This window comes from Symphalangus syndactylus, chromosome 2 (assembly GCF_028878055.3).
Source record: "Symphalangus syndactylus isolate Jambi chromosome 2, NHGRI_mSymSyn1-v2.1_pri, whole genome shotgun sequence".
NCBI lineage: Eukaryota > Metazoa > Chordata > Mammalia > Primates > Hylobatidae > Symphalangus > Symphalangus syndactylus.
This window is the reverse complement of record NC_072424.2, coordinates 95,261,922-95,285,667: the sequence shown is the minus strand read 5'-3', so window position 1 is coordinate 95,285,667 and position 23,746 is coordinate 95,261,922. Positions and strand designations below refer to the sequence as shown.

The following is a 23,746-nucleotide window of genomic DNA, read 5'->3' as shown; positions in this document are numbered from 1 at the left end:
GATTACAAGCGTGAGCCACCACGCCCGGCCGAGGTAACATTTTTATACTTCACTTGAACAGGAAAAATAATGGCATCAGTAGGTTATGATTAAGATCTCTCTCCATATCTTGAATAAAAGGTATAGAGAGATACACTCAAAAACATTATAGATGAATCCAAATGAAATTCTAGAAAACGTTTAAGTAATGCATGGAAAGTCAGGGAAAAGAAAATAGAGAAATGTAAAACAGAAAGAACAAATAGAAAAGAAAAAATATAATGGCAAACTTAAGTTATCCCGTGACCCAACTATATGCTGTTTATGAGAAACTCCCCTCAAATATAATGATATGGGCAGGTTGAAGATAAAAGGATGGAAAAAGTATATCACGCAAACATTAATCAATGAGAAGGAAGAGTGGCCATATTATCTAATAAAGTGACTTCAGAGCAAAGAAAATTATCAGGGATAAAGACATTATACATATATAATGATAAAAAGGTCAGTCCAACAGGAATATGTAGCAATCCAAAATATGTGGACATCAACAACAGAGCCATAAGATATGTGAGGCAAAAACTGATAGAACTGAAAGAAGAAATAGACAAATACATAATTATAATTAGAGATTTCAACACCCCTCTTTCAGCAATTCATAGAACAACTGTACAAAAAGTCAGAAATTACATACAAGAACTCAACAACACCATCAATCAACAGCATCTATTAAACATTTATAGAACGCTTCACCAATTAACAGCAGAACACATGTTGTTTTCAAGTGCTCACAGTACATACACCAACATAGACCATATCCTGGGCCATAAAACAAACTTCAATCACTTTAAATAATTGAAGTCACACAGAATGTGTTTTCTGACCACCATGAAATCAAACTAAAAATCAATAGCAGAAATATCTCAAGAACTTAGAAAAAGAGGAGCAAACTAAAACTAAAGCAAACAGAAAGAAGAAAAGAATAAAGATAAGAACAGAAGTCAATGAAATTAAAAACAGAAGGCCAGGCGCGGTGGCTAATGCCTGTAATCCCAGCACTTTGGGAGGCCGAGACAGGTGGATCATCTGAGGTCAGGAGTTTGAGACCAGCCTGGCCAACATGGCGAAACCTCGTCTCTACTAAAAGTACAAAAATTAGCTGGGTGTGGTGGTGGGCGCCTGTAATCCCAGTTACTCAGGAGACTGAGGCAGGAGAATCCCTTGAACCGAGGATGTGGAGGTTGCAGTGAGTGAGCTGAGATCACTCCACTGCACTCCAGCCTGGGTGACAAATGTGAGACTCCAGCTCAAAAAAGGAAAAAAAATTAAAGACAGAAAAACAATGGAAAAAATAGGTAAAATAGATTTGGATCTTTGAGAAAATCAACAAAATTGACAAACCTTCAGCAAGACTGACAGAAAGATAGAGAGAATATATGGATTACCAGCATCAGTATATAAAACAAGGGATATCATTACAGATTTTGCAGACCTCAACAGGAAAATGATGAAATACATTACTATAAACAACTCTACACACATAAATTTGACAACTTAGATGTAGTGAACCACTTCCTTGGAAAACAGGAATTACTACAATTTACCCAATGTGAAAGAGATAAGTTAAATAGCCCTTTAGCTATTAAGAAAATTGAATTTATAATTTTAAAGCTTTCAAAAAGAAGTCAGTAGGCCCAGAAGGTTTCACTGGAGAATGCTACCAAATATTTAAAGAAGAAGTAACATCAATTACACACAACCTTTGGAGAAAAGAGGGAACACTTTCCAATTCATTTTATAAAGCTAATTTTACTCTCATGCCAAAACAGACAACATAAAACAAAACAGAACAAACAACTTTCAGGCCAATATTTCTCATGACTATATACACAAAAATCCTTAACAAAATATTAGCAAATAGAATTCAGCAATACATAAAAAATGTACACCATAACTATGTTTATTCCAGGGATGCAAGGCTGGTTCAATATTTGAAACTTAATCAATATAATTCACCGTATCAGCAGACTTAAGAAAAAAATTTACATGATCATATTAATTGATGCAGGACAGACATTTGACAAAATTCAGCAGCCACTAATGAAAAAAACTTTCAGAAAAATGGATATAAAGGGGAACATTCTCAACTTGATAAAAAAATCCACAAAAAAATCTATAGCTAACATTATACCTAATGGTGAAAACATGACGCTTTTTTCCTAAGATTGGGTACAAGGTAAGGATGTTTTCTCCTCTTACCATTCTTATTCAACAGAGTGCTGGAAGTTCTAGTCAGTTCAGTAATGCAAAAACAAAAACAAAGCAGGCAAGGAAAAAAATAACCAAAACAAGCAAAAAAAAAAAAAAAAAAGCATATAAAAAGGAAGAAATAAAAAATAAGACTGACTATTTGTAGATGACATAATTGATTACGTAGAAAATTCCAGTGAACCGATCAAAAATTTTCTAGGCCACATAAGTGAGCTCAAGAAGTTTGCTCAGTATAATGTAAGCATCCAAAAATTGTATTTCTGTATGCTAGCAGTAAACAGGTAGATGTCAAGGGTGAAACTATAAAACCATTTACAACTGTGAAAAACATAAAATATTTAGGTGTAAATCTATGAAAATGTGTACAAGACTTGCATGCTGATATCTACAGAAAGCTGATGAAATAAACCAAATGGAAGAAACAAAAAAAGATACAATTTAAGTGGAGAATCATACTGTGTTGATGAACCGGAAGTCTCCACATATTGAAGATGTCAACTTTGCCTAAATTGATATATAGGTTTAATGCAATTCCTATCAAAATCTCAAAAAGTATTTTTTTGTAGACAGATAAAATTATTTTAAAATATATATGGAAACACAAAGGAACCAAAATAGCTCAAACAATTTTGAAAAAGATCGGTAAAGTGAGAGGAATAGGTCTTTCCCATATCAAGCCTTAATATATATAGCTACATAATATGGCACTGGTAGGAAGATAGACACATAGACTAATGGGACAGAACAAATAACCCAGAAATAGACCTATACAAATATGCCCAACTTATTTGTGAAAGAAGTGCAAAAGAATTTCAATAGACGAAGAGAGGCTTTTCAAGAAATGGTGCTGAAGCAACTGGACATCCACAGGCAAAACAAAAACAGAAACAAACAAGAAACTTAACAAACACAATTTATCCAAAAATTAACTCAAAATGGATTATATCTTAAGTGTTAAAACTATGAAATTTTAGAAAAAACATGGGGGAAAATCTTCAGTGTCCAGGGCTAGGTAGAAATTCCTAGACTTGGTATTTAAAATGCACAATCCTTAAAAGGAAAAATTGATAAATGGAACTACATAAAAATTTTAAAAATTTGCTCTGCAAAAAAAAAAAAAAGCCTAAGAGGATAAAAAAACATGTTACAAAGTGGAAAACATATTTTCCAACCACACATCCGACAAAGGACTGGTATCTGAGCATATAATGAACTCTAAATATTCAAAAGTAAAAAACCCAAGCAATCCCATTAGAAAATGGGAAGAAGACACGAAGGAACATATGACATAAGAGGATATATGGATGGTCAACAAGCACATGTAAAGACGCTGAACATCATTATCACTCAGGGAAGTGCAAGTTAAGACTATATGTTATCAGCAATACTTATAATGGCTAAAATAAAATGGTGACAACACCAAATACTGGTGAAGACATAGAGAAACTGATCACTCATTCATTCCTGGTGGGATTATAAAATGGTACAGCCACTCTGGAAAATAATTTGGCAGTTTCTTAAAATACTAAACATGCAACTCTATACAAACCGGCAATCACACTCATGAGCGTTTATCACAGAGAAAGGAATACTTATATTCACATAAAAACCTGTACACAAATGTTTATAGCAGCTTTATTCATAATATCCAAATTCTGGAAACAATTCAGATGTCTTTCAATGAATGAATGGGTGGTTAAACAGTGCCACATGCATATCATGGAATACTGCTCAGCAAAAAAAGCAAGAAGCTATTGATACATACATCAGCTTGAGTAAATTGCCAGATTCATTCCATATTGTGCTGAGTGAAAAAAGCCAATAACGAAACATCATACGCTATATGATTCTGTTTATATAACACTTTTGAAATGACAGAGTTGTACAAACGGAGAGTACATTGGTGGTTGCCAGGTGGTAAGGGGTAGGGAGCAGCAGTGGGGAAGTGGTGTGGCTGTAAGACGGCAACAAGAGGGATCCTAGTGGTGATGGAAATGGTTGTGTCTTAACTGTATCAACATCAATATCCTGGTAGTGATATTGCACAATTGTTTGTTGATGGTATCAGTAGGAAAAATTGGGTAAAGAGTGTACACTAGATCTCTCTACATAATTTCTCACAACTGCATGTGAATCTAAAATTATCTCAAATTTAAAAGTTAAAAAATTTTTTAAAGGTTGTTGATGATATACACTGTGCTCGAGGACCACAAGGCAAGACTACAATGAAAGGCCTTGCAATTTCCATGTCAATCTAAAGATGTTAAATTAGTTTGAGTCTTTACCCTTGAGATTTGGGCTCAGGCCTGATTTAGGCTTGGCTTGATTTGTGAGTTTCTAGACAGGTCTGGACAGCCCATTTTGTCTTCTCCCATTTATTAATCTATTGCTTAGAGTAATTTGGTTCATATCCACTGAAGAAGTTAGGGGAGGAGATTCTTGTTCAACTCCTATTCTGTACAGTTACCAAGTCTGTTTGCCCACACAACCTTGATACTAAAACAAACCAACCTTTTTTTTCATCAAAAGCAAAAAGGTATTATCTGTATGTAGATATGTAGGTTATATGAATCTTTTATTAATGAGTTCATAGATAAACTCATCATGTAACTTGATTGTGAGGATGGAAAGATTGGGAGAAGATATTTGTAACTCCTAAACACACACCAATGTTTGCAACATGTTTGTATCCACAAATTCCTCAGAAAAATACAGAAAATGTTACTTAAAATGAGAAAAATAAATATGACAACCATTCACAGAAATCCAAATGCCTAACGAGTGTATAAAGAGCTGTCAAAATTTCTTAGTAATAAGAGAAATGTGAATTTTCAGTGCAATGAGATACCAATCTACACTGACGAGAGTGGCAAAAATCGTTGGATAATACAACATTTGGTGGTGGTGTTGGGTCACAGGCAACCTTCTGCACTGCTGGAGGGAATATAGGCTAGTATAGCTTATGGACAGTGATTTTGCAGTCCTCAACCAAATTAGGTACCCATAGCTCTATTACCCTGCCGGGATCATAACAGGACATGAATGGGGAAGCAGAGGAGTTAGGATGTCCACCACTTGGAATGAGCAAGTAAAACGTGGTGGATCACACCATGGAGCATAATATCACATTTAGAAGCAATGAACTAGATGTACATGTAACAGCACAAACAGATCTTTAAAACATGGTATAGAGTAAGAAAAGTAAGATGCAGATTGGAACTATTATATGTAATTTTATATAAGGGTTTAACATACACAAACAACAATACTTTTTTTTACAAGGTTGCACACAAATTCAAGAAAGCATATAAACCACATTACAACTGTTGCCTGTAGCTGGAAAGAGAGCAGGGATGGTAGATAAATAGTATATATGTAAATAAACAAAAAGGGGCTGGGTATGGACCTTGATGATGCCGTGCCTTGAAATGACTATGATTGGCTGGCATCTGAGGTAATTAAAGGAGGAAGAGATGAAGCAGTAAGGGAAGGCTGGCTATATGGAATTGAAAGCTGGGTAGATTGAATGCAAACAGCAGCTAAAAGGCGTTGGTAAATTTAGTGCTCACTTCGGCAGCAGCACATATACTAAAATTGAAATGATACAGAGAAGATTAGCATGGCCCAGCACAAGGATGATACGCAGATTTGTGATGTGTTCCACATTTTTAAAATTTCCCACTCATCATTCAGGAAGAACCAAATTTATTCATTCACGCAAACATTCATTTACTCATTTAGTAAATAACTTTTCCCTGTCCACTGGAAAAAAAAAAAAGAGGTATTGGTAAATTTAGAAAGACACCTGAAACATGCATAGCTCAGCTCTTTATCTTTCTCTTGGGAGCCAGCCTCCATTGTGAGGACTCGCTTAGGTTTGGGCCTTCTAGGATTGAGTGGGCAAATGTTAATTCTGTGGTTTAGCCAGTAGGCCTATTTGGTTTCCACACTTCCAGCTGAACTTAATTAGGAATGACTTCCATTCTTACGTTCTTACTCAAATTGCTCATCACTGGGTAGGTAAGAGGGGTGCTATTAATTGGGAGCCCCTCTTGGAGACTACAGCTTTCACAGGCATGCAAGTAACTTGAACTTTGTTATTATGATGATTTGCCAGCCAATTTTTCTATCATCTTATCCACCTGGATCAAGGTACAGCCTGGAGTTAACGAAAAGCAGCGTATTGAGCTAAGGAGTAAACGTGCTATTCTCACCACTAGAGAGGAGTGTAGCTGTTATCGGAGCTTCCTATCAGAATCTGTTGACTCAGGTTTGTATGTAAAATTAAATTCACAGATTAAACAAGCTTGCTTATCAGGCGTTCGCTGGACATTTTCAATTATTACTATGTTACTAGGGTGGGGTATTCTAGAAGGAAAAATGAAAAGAGGGCTGCAGACATGCTGGGAACAATGGGCAGGAGGTAGCAAGAGAGTCGAACAGCACTTAGAAACCTTAGCCATCGAGGAGAGCCTTGTCCAGTACAACAACCGACATCTGCAGCCTCAGGACAAAGCAAATTTCTGCTCCATATTCTGCTCATTAGGTGAGAAAATATCTAATCCATTTTCAATAGATTGTCATTTAAAAAAGGCATCCAAAATGGCTAACTTCAGCTATTTGAAAAATCGCTAATGTGCAACACTTCATCCCTCAGTCTTATTTGATACATGAGATATGGTTTGATATTACTATCTTAAAATAATTATATATTTATAAAGTCTACTTTTGATACTCTTCTAAAAATGTACACCTTATTCCTCTCTGTAGTGATCTAAATAATAAAGCCAAGTTTATTATTATGGATGCTTTGTACTTCTAAGGTCTTTTCTAAACCCAGTTAAACATATAAGTGTGTTAAACAAAGAAGTATCTTCAATTTAAACCATTATCCTAGATGCTCTCTTGCTTTATAGAATGTGGTGGATTTGCAATATGTGTATTTTATATTATGCAATGGTAGACTTTGATCAGGTGAAACATAGTTAAATAGTAATCTGTAATAAATTTATATTACTTACATGGCCATGTTTGCAAAACTTCTTTCCATCTTAGAATGATAATAATGACTTTAACTTTCAATTTCTTCTGTTCTAGTTTGAGGAAACTGTGAGTGTGTTTGAAAACTCTGCCTGGCAGAAATGTTTCTAAGATCATTAGAACACACATCTTCCAGTGTGTTAGAAATACACATCTGATCTCTGGAGTCGTTATATTCACTCAAATGCTTAGATCTTCATGCACACTGAATTCGAAGGAATCAATATAAATATGAGAAGATATCTTTACAATGCAGAGTAGAAATCTGCTAAGAATTATTTATCACATGTTCCAGAAACTGAACATAAAAAAGTTAAATATTTTTATGCTTAAAATGCAATATGTGATTATTGTATAAAGGTAAATATTTAAAAAGTATAGGACAGAGTTAGGTTTGTGTCTTCTTAATTCCCTTTCCTGACCCTCCTCAGATAACCACTGTTATATTTTGTGTATATCCCTCCAGAACTTCCAAACCTGAGCTTTGATTTTTGGCACAGGAATGTTGCTATTCAAATATAATTATTATACTGTGACTACATTGACCATCATACAGATAAAGTTTTTAAATGCAGATAAAATGTGGTTTTATATATGTAAAGTTATAATAGGGACTTTGAGGAATCATTTTACAGTGTTAAACCTGGCTCATTTTAAATTCAATTCTTTTGTACCAGAAGAGCTGGTTAGGCCTGTTTTTCCTGGTTCCCACAGTCTTCCAGGCTCAATCCATCTTTACCCAAAATTTTTATACACCCAGTGAAAACTTGCTTTTGCAATATCTATATATTTAAGTTTTAATAATTGTAGGATAAATTGCTTTTCTACTGTTCTTTGTAGAAAAAAATCAACTAGTATGGGCAATAGTAGCTTGAACTCTGCCTCTGACGGATTGAGTACTTTGGAGATGGTTACTGTCAGGATTTTTGGTCTTAAATAAATAAAAAGCTTAACAATTTGTCATTTCATGCTTTTAAGTACATCGAATGGGGTTGGATGAACGTAAGTAGAGGATTAATTTTCAGTTTTATATTTTCAATTATCAGTGCTTGATTAAAGGGAGCAAATACTAAATAAATGCATAAAAGTGCTTACTAAATAAATGGAAACCAAAAGTGGCTCTAATAAAAATATTGCAATATTTTCTCATCAATAATTGAAAAGACAAATGATTCCAAGTTCATTCATTCATTTGGTGTTTAATTTGTGCATCCAACTGTCCATCCGTCCATCCATCCATCCATCTTTCTACCCACACCTTCTTTTAAAAAATACTTTTTAAACACCTTCTCTGGTATGGCATGTAAGAGGATATTAAAACAAAACAAAACAAAACAAAACATAACATAAAACACCAATGGCATCTCCAAGAAGGTAAACATCAACAGCCTAGTTATAATTCTTGGAGTGGATATTTTGGGGTAATATTTCTCAAGAAAAAAGTCATAAAGTTGATTTATACAAGCCGAAGTAAATTGTCTTGGAAATTAAAATTAGAGATAGAAATTTGTATTTCATGGCCTTACCCTGGAGGATCTCAATTTAATAGATTTGCATACATAGTTATTAACTGTGAGTTCTTGATCAAATTATTTTTTTCAGTGTTGGATTCCTCATCTATCATAGAGAGATAATGAAACCTACTTCTCAAACTCATCAGGAATATTAAAATATTATACTTGAAAGCCTTTGTAATTGTACAGTGTAGTACAGTTCTAAGGTCACTTTTACAGGTATTTCTTTCTTCCTTTTATTTTTCGAAAGAAGGTCTCACTCTGTTGCCCATTTGGGCATGCAGTGGTGTAATCATAGCTCACAGCAGCCCCCACCTCCTGGGTTCGGGTGATCTGGGACTACTGGCATGCACCACCACACCCAGCTAATTTTTTGTATGTTTTGTAGAGACAGGGTTTCTTCATGTTGCCCAGGCTGGTCTTGAACTCCTGGGCTCAAGCAATCCACCTGCCTTGGCCTCCCAAAGTGTTGGGATTACAGGTGTGAGCCATCGCACCCAGGCAAATTTTTGATGTTTTCTAGAGACAAGGTCTCACTATGTTGCCCAGGCTGGCCTCAAACTTCTGGACGCAAGTGAACCTCCCACCTTGGCCTCCCAAAGTGCTGGGATTACAGGTGTAAGCCACCATGCCCAGCCTACAGGTATTTCAGTGAGGTAAAAACACATTTTCAGAAGTACACAAGGCTTTTCCTTATTTCGCGCAACCGTTGTGTTTGCATGATGGTTAATGATATTTTGTTCTAATGTAAAATTAGTCAATATTGGTAAACCAAGATAAATCTATATCTAAATATTTGGTCTGGTTTATTCTAGTATAGGAAGGAGTGCTGGAAGTGAGGAAGGGTGGACAGAAGAGAAAGAAAGTGCTGCAATGTGGGGTGAGAAAACAGGAGTGGGCAGTGAGAGATGATGTGGAGTAGTAGCTGTATAGAGCTGGCCTTACCATAGATTGTTTTATGCTGGCGATCATTCTGGAGCTGATTCTCTCAATCAACCTAACGGCCCATGGAAATTTTGAAAGTACACCTTAAAATTCTAGAATGTTAATTCTAGAAGAGAATGCACCATTATCCATTCCAACGCTTTCATTTTTGGATGAGGAAATGATAGCAGAGATGTTAAGTGACTTTCCCAAAGTCACATAGTGAGTGGCAGGAACATACGATAATTTGACAGTTGTTTTGACATGGGACCATTTTAGAGTCCTAAAAAGGAGTTATTGAACTTTTATCTGTTCTTAGTTTTAACTAATGCATGCAACAGACTTGAGTGTCATCCTCTACATAACTAAATCACCTTTGTGTTAGGATCAAGGAGGGGGCTGGGGTGGGTGAGGCACAGACACTTGCTGCCAGAGCATGTGTAACCAGCAGTCCTTTGTTCACCATACCTGCTTCAATCATTGGTAGGAAACCTAACAATGTCTATTACAGATAAGACAGGTGATGGTGGGAGGGATATTTGGACCACAATATGCTGATTTCCATCTTCACTTCAAACTGCTCAGAAAGCCACGATTCAATTTCATAATTTCTCTCATTGCTGGGTGTGGTGGCTCATGCCTATAATTCCAGCATTTTGGGAGGCCGGGGTGGGAGGATTGCTTGAGCTTGGGAGTTCAAGGGCAGCCTGGGCAACATAGTGAGACCATGTCTCTACAACAAATAAAAAAAGTAGCCGGGTGTGGTGGCATAAACCTGTAGCCTCATCTACTTGGGAGGCTGAGGCTGGAGGATTGCTTGAGCCCATGCGGTCAAGGCTGAAGTGAGTCATGATTGTATCATCCCACTCCAGTCTGGGTGACAGAGTGAGACTCTGTCTCAGATAATAATCATAATTATTATAATTATAACTTCTCTCAGTACTTTGTATCACACACTACACTGAAAACTATCAAATATCTCTATAATGTTAGTTTTGGACAACATTTTTGCAACACTTTAAAACTGTATCTTCTGCCGGGCACAGGTGGTTCATGCCTGCAATCTCAGCACTTTGGGAGGTCAAGGCAGGAGGATTGCTTGAGCTCAGAAGTTCAAGACCAGCCTGGGCAACATGGCAAAACCCTGTCTCTACAGAAAAAAAAAAAAAAGCACCAAAAATTAGGCAGGTGTGGTAGCATGCACCTGTAGTCTGAGCTACGCAGGAGGCTGAGACAGAAGGATCACTTGAGCCTGGGAGGTGGGGGTTGCAGTGAGCTGAGATGGTGTCACTGCACTCCAGCCTGGGTGACAGAGTGAGATTGTCTCAAAAAAAAAAAAAGTATCTTCATCGCCTTAAAAATTACAAAAGTAATAGATATATGGAAATTCCAAACAACATAAAAATGAGTAAAGCAGAAAAAGCCTTGAAATGAGGCAAGTTTAGGGAAGGATAAGAGTCAGAGATATCTATAATAAAAAACCACTGATGACATTCTGATGGAGGTCAAGTGTTCTGTCTCAGTAGTTCTAGGGCAGGGGCCACAGCTATCCAGCTTTCTAACTTGCATTAAGACCTGTGTCACTGTCTTACTGCTTCTTGGGTTAGCTATACAGGTATTTCCCATACAAGCCTCTGTCCTCCCTTGTGTAAAGAGCCCCAGGACAGCAGGATGCTTCGGTGGAAAAAGGTCAAGGTAAGTATCAGGCCCAGGTTCAAACCTTGCTCTGCACTGAGTGGGTCACTGAGCGGGTCACTGAGCTTTCCAGTTTGTTTCTTCATTTGCACCCATGGATAAAAACCACTTTGTGGTGTTGCAAGGATTAGACAGCTAGCTTTGGTAATAAGGAGTTCAGTAAGTGGAAGCTATTATGATTGCCACCCTCAGGTAGTTCTAGTTTGAACTTCAGGACCTCAAAAATAGTAACTCAGATTTTCAAAAGTCAGCACAGGCAGCTCCAGGGGAAGTTCTTGCAGACAAACCTTAATGAGCTCAGAAAGCTGGTTTTGCATGCCAGAGCAACCAACAACAGACAGGTTGCCTTCATGGGCCTTCGAAATCTGTTACAAAGGTGAGCAACCATCCCAAAAAGAAACATTGAAGATTTAGTTTTCAAAAGCATCACTCATCTCAGAAGAGTGCTTGTATCGCCTATTCTACCAAACAGGATGTTATTATATAAACTTCAGGATCTATTGAGAAACTCTCCAAGTGGGAAGTCCCTGGCCTCATGGGAAAGAGAGTAATTGTATTAACTAATTAGTAAAGGATCACTTCACACATATCAGGCAATACTATTTAGAGAAAGGATTATTTAACTCAGACTAATAGGGGAGTTTTCATACTCCTAGGTATATATTTTATGCCTCAAAGATCCTCTGCGGCAAAAGTATTGCAGTCCTGGAGGGCATTTGTTAGTATTAAAACAAACAAAAACAACTCAGATCAATCTAATTGTTATTATCCAGTAGTTTTGTTTAGAAGAGTCATAGAAGTAGGCATTTAGATTGTCAAAACAAAAGTTCATAGAACAGGGTAGATAATTTAAACATGTGCTATCTTAGTCTCTCCTAGATTAGATTTTCATTGCCTACATGTTTGGATATCAGCAATGCCATCATAAATGTCTGAATCAATGTGGCTGAAAGAAACACCACTAAGATTGAACTGAAGACTCCTAGAAGAAAACAGATAACAGCAGAAATAGCCCTGAGAGATCAAATTGCTTTTTATTCCATGGACATCATGATTTGACACAGAAAGGTTAGAAAATACAAATATATATCACTGAGTTCAAATTTAGTTTGTGTTTATCTTTCTTTTGCTAAATTATCTTTGCTCAGCTGTTGAGCCTATAGTGCCTCATTATTAACAGAAGGTGAAAGCTGGCCTGGGGTGCCAGTTACAAACCATAACAGAGAAGCTGTTTTTCTCAGATATTTCAGTGTTGTTTTTTAATCATGTAAGTGGCTGGTGCATACATTTTCCCTTACCTTTAATCACATGAACAAACTAAAATAACTTCTAAATTCCAAGTCTGTTGCTGTTTGCTAGAAAAGGTATACATTTCCCCAGGAGGGAAAAAAGAGTCTAGAAGAAAGCAAAAAAGAATCTAGAAGAAAAAAATATGCAAAATAAATGTCAGGCTTGCAAACACTGGGTTTATGCTAATGGAGCCAATGCACATTAAAGGTCATTATTTTCGTGTCCATTTCCCTGAGGGTAGATATCTGTTAAGGATGCTGTCGGAGTGGGTCCAGCATTTGATGAGAGGTTGTGCTGCAATCATACTTTCTCACTTTAAGGACTTTCACACACTCATGTGTTGGGATTGACCGTAAACTATATAGAAGTAATTTATTTCTAAAAATCAAGGATTGAAGCCAAGGAGTAATTAATTTAAAAATAAAGATTTGAGATTACCCTTATAATGCCCCTTAAAGTCACTCATGTGAATTTCAATATTCTTTCTTAAGTGAAGGGAAAGAGGTGAAGTTGCATTCTATTAAATGTCATAGGCGTATATAGCATTAGAAAACATGGCCTGTGGTTTTTTTTGGTGAGAAAATGTCTGAAAATACTGAGTTGTGTGATTTTTAAGGCTTCTATGACTCTATAATTCTGTCAAAAGCATTTTTAAAAACAAGCTCCAAAAAAGGCATCCAATTTGTATTTCTTGTCTTTACCCTGTGGTTCAGATATATCAATAGTTAGCCATATGTGGCTGTTTATCAACATAAAATAAAGCCACTGGTTTCACAACTAGTTGGTTAGTCTTACCCATTTTCCCATAAAATGGCATAGTTCAAATAAAAGATAAAGTTTGGTTAATTTAGCTTTTACTTCAATTCCGAGTTTGTAGAGTGTTACACCGCCACCCTGTGGACATAAGTTTTTCAGCTTCTAGCAAGGCTTTTTTTCATTTTTTTTTTTTCTTTCTTTGAGACAGGGTCTTGCTTCTGTCACCCAGGCTGGAGTGAAGTGGTGCCATCTCTGCTTAGTGCAAACTCTGCCTTCTGGGCTCAAGTGATCCTGTCATCTCAGCCTCCCGAGAGGCTGGGGCTACAGGCCCGTGCCACAACCCCAGCTAATTTTTGTATTTTTTGTAGAGATGGGGGTTTTGCCGTGTTGGCCGGACTGGTCTGAGATTCTTGGGCTCAACCGATCCACCCACCCCAGCCTCCCAAATGTTGGAATTACAGGTGTGAGGCACTATGCCCGGCCCCAGCAAGGCCTTTGAATATGTAACTAGTATTCCACCTAAAAAATATGCAAGGCAAATAGCCTCATCGATTGTAACTCTAAAATGAGTATATATGAAAATGTCAGGCATTGTTCACTAAAAATTAAAAATAATTGTTTCCTGTCAAATGAAAGTATGGAAAATGATGGTTATTGCATAAGCCAGTTTCTTTAAATATAACTATATTTTTAACAGAAACCAAAAAACATCCCAGGAAATAGATTTTCTAGAATTGTCTTCTGAGCTAAATCCCAGTCTAGGATGATCAACTGTTCCATTTTTCCTGGGGCAAAGTTTTCCCAGGACTTTAAGGCTAAAAATGGGAACGTTGTCGGCAAACTGGGCAGAGTTTCTACATATGACACACATATGGCTGTTTTGCCCAGGGATTTTAGCCTTTTTTGCTTCTAGCAATTTGTTACAGACTTATGGGAGCTCGCAGTTACACTTAGGGTAAAAGGAAAGTCTGATGAATTAAAAGTAAATTGATCCAATGTTATTAGCAATATTATTTATTATAGTCAAAAAGTGAGAACAATCCAAATGTTTGTCAACTGTTGAGTGGGTGAAGAAAATGTGGCATATTCATATAATAGAGTATTATTCAGAAATAAAATGTAATGAAATACTGACACAGGCTACAACCTGGATAAACCCTGAAGACATTGTGCTAAGTAGAGAAGCCAGACACAAAACACCACATATTGTATGATTCATTTATATGAAATGTCCAGAGTTGGCAGTAAAGACAGAAAGTAGATTAGTGGTTACCAGGGACTGTGGGGAGGGGGAATGAGGAGCGACTGTTAATGGGTCGGGATTTCTTTTTTGGGTGATGAAAATGCTCTGGAATTCGATAGCAGTGCTGGTTGCACAACTCTGTAAATATACTAAAAGCCTCTGAATAGCACACTTTAAATAGGTGAACTGTATGGTATATGAATTATATCACAATAAAGCTGTTTAAAAATAAATTAAATAGATCCTTGGTGTCATGTTTTCATTGCAGCAGACTGTCAGCAAAAGGGATCGTGAGTAGAAAGGCAGTATAGGAAAAACTAGTTTATTTCTCAACATTTCCATGATTAACTACTTTCAGGTCTATAGACTATAGAATCAATTAACTTGGAAATGATTTAAGAGAGTAAGGAAGCCATGAATTTCAGATGCAATGTTTGCTTATATAGAGATTTGGAGATGTAGTGTCAGACACATCTGGGTTTTACCTCTGGCTCAATCAATCAAGCTTCAGTTTCCTCATCTGTGGAATAGATTTGATAATTGTGCTCACTGAATTGAGCATTAAGGATTAAAGGAGTGGGGATCTTGAGCGATCTGGTTGGCCTTCCAAGGCAGGATTACTGTGACTGTTGTGTGTGCACACTCTCCTTTTCCTATTGTTGCTGTTGTTTCCTATTTTTGCCAGGTACAGACCAAGTGCTGAGTCTGGGTGAACAGAGAAAGCTTCTCCTCTCAGGCGATGTTGGCTCTTTGTCCCTTGAAGAGTGGCTGTGGTCTGGCTATGTTGATAAATTCCACAGAGCTGCTATTCATCAGAAATTCAAATCAGCAGATTGTTATTGGGAGAGCTTTCTACTCTAAGCTCCCTGGAAAGTCAGGGTTTCAGGTGTCCTGGATTGCAAGCAGCTCCTGAGGTGGGATGATGGACGGGATGTGATGTTTTCAAGAACCTTCTTTCTGAAGGACTTGCTCCTTTCTTCTTAGACCACTTGTTCTTCCTTCATCTTTGTTTTCTTCCAGTTAGCCACTAGGCATCATTTTATTTCATGATGCACAACACCTGTCTTGTCCTATATTTAAAGCAGGCATTCTCTAGTGCTCCAAAGCATGGGCATTTAGCAAAGGTTTTAAGTTTTAGCAGCAAGTCATTTCAGTTGCTTTCTTTTAGATCATTCCTATTTTTCTCTGTATCATCAAATCATCTCTTATTATTACTTAAATTTTTTATTTTTATTTTTTTGATACACAGTCTCCCTCTATCACCCAGGCTGGAGTCCAGTGGTGCGATCATGGCTCACTGCAGTCTCGACCTCTTGGACTCAAACATTCCTCCCACCTAAGCTTCCCAAGTAGCTGGGACTACAAGCATGCACCCACCATGACAGACTAGTTTTTTAAATATTCTGTTCAGATGAGGTTTTGCCATGTTGGCCAGGCTGGCTTTGAACTACTGGACTCAAGTGATCCTGCTGCCTCAGCCTCCCAAAGTGCTGAGATTACAGGCGTGAGCCACCATGCCTGGAAAATCATCTCTTCTTTATCTTCCTTGGGCTTCATGAGCCAGGATGCCAGTGCCTCTAAGGTGCTGATTATCACAGGACTGGCACATAGGATGTGCCTGTTGAATGCTTGCTTGGGGTGGGCAAACTGTTTAATTTATAACAATCAGCCTTTGGGGTGAAGACAGAATTCTGTGCAGTATTTTTCAAGTCCCATGTCACTGCCTTTTCCTGTTCTTCTGGATATTTTCCTCCCTCAGTATTCCCCTCATCCAGAGTCTCTGAGGGGGTGACACTGTGGGAGGAATAAAATGGAATGTTTTTAAAGTGCCTTAGCATGGCTTAACTATGATACCTCAAAATTGGCATCACCATACCACTCATTTTTTGTTGCGCTTGAACAAAAAGAGTTATATGAAGTTACAAATGTTAAGGGAGTTTGGGCCAAGCATTTCTGGAGAGGAGTTTCTGTGTGGGAGAACAGTCATAGTTTTAAATGGCTGAATCAGTTTCAGGAGGACAGAATGAAGAAGGGCTTCTGGCCACTACTGTCTAGCCTAACACTCAGGGAGGGAAGGGGGTGGTGGTGCAAAATTTGGAAATGTTCCTTGTTCCTCCTTCCACAGGTCAGAAGCAAGTCATGTAGAACTCACCTGCAAGGGATCCAGAAAGCTCAACAGGTGGCTGAATTTAATTTCACAGAAGAATGAAGAAAACTCAGAGTAGAAAATTAGCCTAAGATCAAAGGAGCTGAGGGAAATTGCCAAACTTGTATTTCTAGTAGGGACCATTTTTGAAATTTGTTGTTGTATTTAACTTTGAGAAATATCTATGAAACCCAATGAAATACATTTAAAAAGTTAGCAGAACTTAAGGAGTTTCTTTTAAAAATAAAAGTTTACATTAATAGCTGATCATACATACACACACACACGCATGCACACATACAGCACCTAAAACTACAGTGTATGGTTTATTAATGTATTTATTTGATAAGTATTTATTGAATGGTTATTGAATTGGATCATATAAAATTGACTTTTTTTTTTTTTTTTTTTTTTTTGAGACAGGGTCTCTCACTCTGCCACCCAGGCTGGAATACAGTGGGATAATCACGGCTCACTGCAGCCTTGACTTCCTGGGCTCAAGTAATCCTCCTGTCCCAGCCTCCCAAGTAGCTAGGACCACAGGCATGCACCACCATGCCTTGCTAATGTTTTCTACTTTTTCTAGAGACAGGGTCTTGCTATGTTGCCCAGGCTGGTCTCGAATTCCTGAGCTTAAGTTATCCACCTGCCTCTGCCTCCAAAAGTGCTGGGATTACAGGCATGAGCCATTGCACACAGCCTAAAATTGACTTTTTTAAGGTCAAGATGTTGGTCTATCGGCCATTTCACGTGGTTGAACCTATCAGCCAAAATTGTTGTTCAAGGAATCAGCAGTGAAACCTTCTCTAATCTCAGGGGATTTACAACCTAGTGTGAAATAAAGCCTTAAAATAAATAATCAAAAAGTTATATAAGACAATAAAATAATTGTAAGTGTGGCAACTGTAGGCAAAAAGAGCATGCAAGGAGCCCTGGGACCATATAATGAAGAAATAACTTAGTCTTGGGGGTTGGAAAAGGTGCCCCTAGGGAAGTGATGTGAGGGATGGGTGGGATGAATCTGATGGGGAGGGGGGTGGGCTTTCCAGGCAGTGGAGATTTATAGGAAAGGCTCATGGGGGAGGGAAGGACCAGAAGGAGTCTGGCTGGTTGGAGGGTGATGTAAGAGAAGAAGGTCAGAGAGGGAGAGGGTAACCAGGTAGGCTGGGGAAGTCCTTGTACACCACATCAACTTTAGGGATTTCAGAGATTGTTCTAAGGAAAATGGAAAGGCACCAAAATGTTTTGTTTTTTGTTTTGTTTGGTTTTGTTTTTGAGGCAGAGTCTCACTCTGTCGCCCAGGCTGGAGTGCAGTGGCGCCATCTCGGCTCACTGCAAGCTCCATCTCCTGGGTTCACGCTGTTCTCCTGCCTCAGCCTCCCGAGCAGCTGGGACTGCAGGCTCCCGCCACCACGTCCGGCTCATTTTTTGTATTTTTAGTAGAGACGGGGTTTCACCATGTTAGCCAGGATGGTCTCGATCTCCTGACCTCGTGATCTGCCCGCCTCAGCCTCCCAAAGTGCTGGGATTACAGGCATTAGCCACCAAAATGTTTTAAGAAGGGGAACAACTGATCTTTACACAGTGTGTTGGTATAGAATTAGATTTGGTAGACTGCCATGTTGAAATTTCCAAGTGTTGCAGTAAGATCCGAAGAGAATGAAGTGTCCAGAGTTTGAGTTGGTGTCCAGCAACTCAAGTCTTGGGAGAGCAAAAAAATGTGTACCTGTCCTTCTAGATAAGAGTATTCACTCCTGGTGAGGCCAGTGCTTGTCCTGGGGACCACAGGCCAGCTATCTTAACACAGCCCTCACAGCTGGGTCTCTTGAGACCCATTTCCAGGCTCTCTTGTTCCACTGGGAATCCCTGACTATTCAGTTCCCAGAGGAAGAGACACAAGTAGAGGTTTAGGAGGCAGGTGGTGTTAGGAAGAGAACATGGTTTTCTTGTAACTTGAAATAAGTGGCTTGGAGTGTACCAGCTATTGAGAAATCCTCTTGAAATCAATTGAGCAAGGGTTTTGGAGTGAATATTACAGTAACAATTCAGGGCAGATGTAAAAGCAACTAGAAAAGCACAAAAATGCCTACACTAGCTGTGTCATCTGCTCTACATATGCTATGGGAACATATAGCTGTCTTGGCTGTGGACAGTAAACTGTAGTTGAGCAAGACCGTTTAGTATCTGGGACAAACTTTACTGGTAAATAAAGGCCATGTGCTCCTGAGGTTTAATTGGGACACATCCTGCATTTGTTAGTGAAATAAACTCCCAGAAAAATAGACTTTTTTGGGGATATTTTTGACATTAAAACTTTTCTCATTTGATAGTTATATTCATCATCCATGAACATTTTTGGAACATCTACAACATCCAAGGTGTTAGGCTTCATCTTTGGTTGTTAACATTTTATATTCTTCTTGCTTCTGTTATGGTATATCAATTGAGAAGTTCTTGACTAAGAATTAAAATAACAAACTGAAAATGTCTTAACACAAACCTGAGCTCACTTAAAGAAGTCTGGAAGTTGGTGGATCCAGTGTTAATTTTTAATTGATTTCTATGTTAAAAAATGTTATAGAGTAAAATCCTAAGTTTGCATGAATTTAAAACCAAAACTGGAGATACGAAGAAAATTTGAGCTCCTGCAAAGCTCAAAGCTCAAAACTCAAAGCCCGCATCCAGAGATGGGCATCACCTCCACTTAACTCTTAATGCTCTTCTACTGTCAGGGTTCTCCCAGGGAGAAGATTCAAAGACACAGTGCTCAATAATCCTGTCAACAGAGTGGTCTTCATGATTAGAAAGGACAATTGAAGTCTAGTTTTTCACACATATTAAAGTGATTTAGTTAGGATTAACTTTTCAGAATTCTAGTGATCAGGGAAGAATAGCCTGATTAAACTGATTGACCTAATGATATGTTTTTAGGTAAATAAGAAAGCCCCAATTCAAGCTCATAGGGACAATTTTAGTTCCCCAAAAACCAAAGCTTAGCATACTAACCAAGACCTACTCAGTCTTAGATCTCTGTTTTAGTAACTCCTTTGAAATATAGGCAGTAGATCTCATGTATTCTGAGAATAACCCAATACAACATAAATTAATTAAAATTAATAATATTTTATTTAACCCACTATATCAAAATATCATCAAATATGTAATCAATATTAACAATTGAGACAGCTTACACTTACAGGATGTCCCAATTCGTACTAGCTACCTGTCAAATGCTTAGTTGCCACATGCGACTAGTGGCTACCCTACTGGACAGTGCAGCTGTAGAAGGTTAAAAATTGAAGAGAAAGATTAGAAACTAGATTATAGGAAGAGAACAAGAGATGTGCCAGTGACTCTAGGAATCTAAGCCTATTATTAAATATTAAGGTGGGTAGTCTGCACAGTGACTGGTGCTGCAATGGTATCCTGTAGGATTCATGGGCCTCAGTATACTGGGAGTGGAGAAACTGCATAGAGAACATGGTTGGGGGTATTCACGAGGAAGAAAAACAGTGAAAACCCTATTTCAACTTTGGCTCCTGTATCTCTGGAGCCTGGGAGATAAATAAAAGGCTCAGAAGCCTGGCTTTGCTTTTGAAAATCTCTTACCTTTACCACTAAAGCAGTTTTCACTTCAGGGCTACCTTTAGGTAAAATGTTTAGAGGGTCATCCAATATCTGGGCTCAATTTCTAGAAATAGCTTCCATTAAGACACACAATGTCTTTTAGTCTACTATTAAATTTAAAAGGCTCAAAAATGCAAATACTTGGGATAATTAAATAAAAGGCAATGCTTTTGTTAAGAAGAGGAGTTAAGAAGGCAATGGATCTCTAGAAGGAGCGGTGGTAGGTTGCACTGAATCTATGGATAGCAGGGTCGAGATAAACCATAGGCATATCAGTGCATGAGGCACAAGTAATATTCTTGGAGACTAGTGGTTCTGATGCAGAAAATTCAGCTAGTAGCCAATGAATGAGAACCAGTCATAAGTATGCAGATTATTTGTGAAGATACAAATATAGATGTGTCTAACAGAAGTTTATGGAACCCTGACTCTGGCCAGAGACTCAACAGTTGGAAACGAGTCACAAGGCTAAAATGAGAAATTGAGCAAAATTGACCCAATACAATCTTCATCTATGGAGTGAAGGTGCCTTAAATTCTGACCCATGGCAGCAATGAGAGCCCAAACCTGGGGGCACAGATGAACTACCTGTTGGAGGTGTCACTTGAGAGAAGCTGGGGTCTATGCGTGCTGGGAATCGGGGAACAGACAAAAGATTTCATGAAATTTGTATAAACAAATCTGTAAATATGATACTGGAAGTAATAAAACTACTGCTTTTATTGTAGCATTTGTCTTGCAGAAAATATATAAACTAGGGAAATGTGTGAAGACACAGAAGTTTTCATTTTTTAAACCACTCAGAGAAAAATATTTTGGTATATTTCTAACAATTTTTTCTACTTTATTTACATAGATGAGATCATCATCATAAAAATATATGGTTTTATATACAGTTATTCATCACTCAATGATGAAGTACATTCTAAGAAATGCATTGTTAGGCAATTTTGTGTGAACATCATAGAGTGTACCTTCACAAACTTAGATGGTATAGCCAACTACATGCCTAGGCTATATGGTATAGCCTATTGCTTCTAGGCCACAAACCTGTATAGCATGTTACTATATTGGATGATGTAGGCAATTGTAACACGATGATAAGTATTTGTGCATCTAAATATATTTAAACTTAGAAAAGGTATAGTAATATATGGCATACAAGATAAAAAATGGTACACCTGTACAGGGCACTTAACCACGAATGGAGCTTGCAGGACTGAAAGTGGATCTAGGTAATTCAGTGAGTGAGTGGTGAGTGAATACGAAGGCAAAGGATGTTATTGTACACTACTATAGACTTTATAAATACTGTATACTTCAGCTGCACTAAGTTTATAAAAATATTTTTCTTTCTTCAATAATAAATTAACCTTAGCTTACCATAAAAACTTAAAAAAAGTTTTGACTCTTGTAATAACGCAGCATAAAACACACACATTGTACAGTTGTCCAGAAATATTTTCTTTATTTATATCCTTATTCTATTAGCTTCCTTCTATTTAATTTTTTTAATTTTTATTTTTTACTTTTAAAACTTTCTTGCTAAAAACTAGAACACAAACGCATTAGCCTAGGCTTACACAGAATCAGGATCATCAATATCTCTGTCTTCCACCTCCAGATCTTGTCCCATTGAAAAGTTTTCAGTGGTAATAACACACATGAAGCGGCCATCTCTTTTAACAAGGCCTTCTTCTGGAATACCTTCTGCCTAAGGACCTACCTAAAGCCGTTTTATAGTTAACCTTTTTTTTTTTTTTTTTAATAAGTAGAAGGAGCATACTCTAAAATAATAAAGTATAGTTTAGTAAATACATAAACCAGTACATAGTTCTTTATTATCATTATCAAGTATTATGTACTGTACATAATTGTATATGTAATACTTTTATGCAACTAGCAGTGCAGTAGGTTTATTTACACCAGCATCACCACAAACACATGAGTAATACTTTGCACTACAATGTTATGACAGCTACAACGTCACTAGGCAATAAGAACTTTTCACCTCTATTACAGCCAGTGGGACCACCTCCATATGTCTGGTCCGTCATTGACTGGAACATCATTAGGTGGCTTATGACTGCACTTCTTTCTACCTAATATCATAGCGTTAATTTCCTCAAGTCATTAAAAATTCTTCATGAAACTAATTTTTTTTTTTAAACAAGTTCTCACTCTGTCACGTAAGCTGGAGTGCTCACTGCACCCTTCACCTCCTGGGCTCAAGTGATTCTCCTACCTCAACCTCCCAGAGACTGATTTTTAATGACTATTAAATATACTCATTCAAAGAAAGAGCAACCACTTAAAATCCAGCCTTTTAGAACTTTAGGCTTCTGAAAAAGCTCTAGACTTGAAAGTAGCAGGGAAAAATGTTCTGAATAATAATAACAACAATGACGATGATAAAAACATCCCCTGAGCACTCAGAATTAAATATTTGAGGACAGTAAAAAAAAAAAAAGACCCTAAATTATGCCTTTTACAATGTGATTTTATTTTTCATCATGTCATGCAAAAGGCATGCTGTGATTGATCTCATTGTCATCTTCAAGCCTCAGGGATGGAATGCAGAGAATGAGAATGTCAAATAGTCCACTTTTGCATTTCAACAACCAAGTTCCTACCCTAAAATAACATTTTAATTTAAAAATTAGGCTGGGCGCAGTGGCTCATGCCTGTAATCCCAGCACTTTGGGAGGCCGAGGCGGGTGGATCATGAGGTCAGGAGATCGAGAGCATCCTGGCTAACACAGTGAAACCCCGTCTCTACTAAAAAATACAAAAAATTAGTCGGGCATGGTGGCGGGCGCCTGTAATCCCAGCTACTTGGGAGGCTGAGGCAGTAGAATGGCATGAACCTGGGAGGCGGAACTTGCAGTGAGCCGAGATGGCGCCACTGCACTCCAGCCTGGGCGACAGAGCGAGACTCCGTCTCAAAAAAAAAAAAAAAAACAAAAAAAACCCAAAAAAATTATATAGCATTAACAAATTGCAGACCAGAAACTAAACTTATTATCTGTTTTCAGATTCTGTTATTCTAGGCTGGGACATTGGCTTTTAAAACTCAAATACTAATTATTTAATATTTTTGTTCTTTGCACTCTATGGCATCACCTCTTCCCCAAGGCATAAAGATGAGATACACTGGGTGTAAGGAACTTAAATGAGGACAATATCAGGTGGGATATCTTGTGATATCATTGATTAATATCACAAAATATTCCATGAGAGAAATACTTATTGCTCTGGTGA

General features: G+C 37.7%; 1 non-coding gene across 1 annotated transcript; it reads left to right on the top strand.

Annotated features, from left to right (window-relative positions):
* The first annotated feature begins 5,811 nt into the window (after positions 1-5,811).
* LOC129477561 (U6 spliceosomal RNA) lies at positions 5,812-5,920 on the top strand. Its single transcript, XR_008655767.1, has one exon. It is a non-coding gene; the product is annotated as a U6 spliceosomal RNA (small nuclear RNA).
* Positions 5,921-23,746: the final 17,826 nt, after the last annotated feature.